This window comes from Pseudorasbora parva, chromosome 22 (assembly GCF_024679245.1).
Source record: "Pseudorasbora parva isolate DD20220531a chromosome 22, ASM2467924v1, whole genome shotgun sequence".
NCBI lineage: Eukaryota > Metazoa > Chordata > Actinopteri > Cypriniformes > Gobionidae > Pseudorasbora > Pseudorasbora parva.
In genome coordinates, this window is record NC_090193.1 from 8,924,715 (window position 1) to 8,926,345 (window position 1,631).

A 1,631-nucleotide genomic window follows, 5' to 3' on the forward strand; every position below is an offset into this window, starting at 1 on the left:
GAAGAGAAGAGAAGAGAAGAGAAGAGAAGAGAAGAGAAGAGAAGAGAAGAGAAGAGAAGAGAAGAGAAGAAGAGAAGAGAAGAGAAGAGAAGAGAAGAGAAGAGAAGAGAAGAGAAGAGAAGAGAAGAGAAGAGAAGAGAGCTGCGTTTAATTCCAATTTTTTATACCCTTCCCTCACAAAGTTCTCTCTGTCTTGTTCACTCCTATATACACTCACCTAAAGGATTATTAGGAACACTAATACAGTGTTTGACCCCTTTTCGCCTTTTGGCATTGATTCAACAATTTGCTGAAAGCATTCTTTAGAAATGTTGGCCCATATTGATAGGATTGCATCTTGCAGTTGATGGAGATTTCACATCCAGGGCACGAAGCTCCCGTTCCACCACATCCCAAAGATGCACTATTGGGTTGAGATCTGGTGACTGTGGGGGCCATTTTAGTACAGTGAACTCATTGTCATGTTCAAGAAACCAATTTTAAATGATTCAAGCTTTGTGACCTGCTGGAAGAAGCCATCAGAGGATGGGTACATGGTGGTCATAAAGGGATAAAGGCTAAGGGGCCTAATGTGTGCCAAGAAAACATCCCCCACACCATTACACCACCACCACCAGCCTGCCCAGTGGTAACAAGGCACGATGGATCCATATTCTCATTCTGTTTACGCCAAATTCTGACTCTACCATCTAAATGTCTCAATAGAAATCGAGACTCATCCAACCAGGCAACATTTCCAGTCTTCAACTGTCCAATTTTGGTGAGCTTGTGCAAATTGTAGCCTCTTTTTCCTATTTGTAGTGGAGATGAGTGGTAGTGGTTGTGCATGTTGTGGCTTCACAAATGCTTTGCTGCATACCTCAGTTGTAACGAGTGGTTATTTCAGTCAAAGTTGCGAAGAGAAGAAGCACAGACATGGATCTGGGAATCTGAAGGATCTGTAGAGATTCTGTGTGGAAGAGTGGTCTCTGATCTCTTGTCAGGTGTTCTCCAAACTCAGGCATTAAAGGAGAAATCTCAGAGCTGTTATCTTGGCAAAAGGAGGTTACAAAAAGTATTGAACAAATGAACATTTATTTCTTAATGAAATTTCCCCTGACCCATTTCAAATTATTTTTCTCCAATGAAAGGTTAGGTATACCTATAAGCAGGGGCGTGGGACTGGGGGGATAAAGGGTACTGAGTAACCAGGGCCCGAGGCAGGGAAGTCCGTTTTCTATACATACACATACATGGTACGGGGGCCCAGCAAGATGGTTTGTACCCAGGGCCCAAAATTTGGTGCTACGCCACTGCCTATAAGATCAAAAGGATTAACAACGTAGATTTATTTTCACAGTCTTCTCTTCTTTGGTCATATTTACCATGGGTATGAATACTTTTGAGATGCATAGCTAAAAACTTAATCAAGGAGAGCGTTATCAGTGAAGCTTCCTTATTTACTTTTATTATATTAAAAATAATTCTTCAGAAAATTGATTTATTTTCGATTGAACATATCCTATAAGAACACACATTCACCTTCTAAAGTCGATTTTTTTTATTAATATTTTTTTTTTTTACTTCAGCCAAGTGGACTACATTTCCCAAAATGCCGTGCTGTCATTGCACCGCCCTTGCTGGGGCGCCCC